This window comes from Trachymyrmex cornetzi, unplaced genomic scaffold (assembly GCF_001594075.2).
Source record: "Trachymyrmex cornetzi isolate Tcor2-1 unplaced genomic scaffold, Tcor1.1 scaffold677, whole genome shotgun sequence".
In the NCBI taxonomy this organism is placed as follows: domain Eukaryota; kingdom Metazoa; phylum Arthropoda; class Insecta; order Hymenoptera; family Formicidae; genus Trachymyrmex; species Trachymyrmex cornetzi.
In genome coordinates this window covers 127426-127685 of record NW_017300000.1, presented here as the reverse complement: position 1 = coordinate 127685, position 260 = coordinate 127426, and positions in this window count along the sequence as shown.

The window sequence follows — 260 nt, the reverse complement described above, 5'->3', positions numbered from 1 at the left end:
ATATCACTCTGGTAGCTGTTTATAGTAGACCGATATCAGTCTGATAGCTGTTTATAGCTGTTAAATATCAGTCCGATAGCTGTTTACAGCGTACTGATGACTGTTTATAGTTGCTTTGTTAGCAGTTCGATATCGGTTTGATAGCAGTTTGACTGTCCTTCGATAGCCGTTTGATAGCAGTTTGATAGCTGTTTATAGCTGTTAAATATCAGTCTGATAGCTGTTTGATGGCGGTTTAATATAAGTCTAATTGCGCTTCA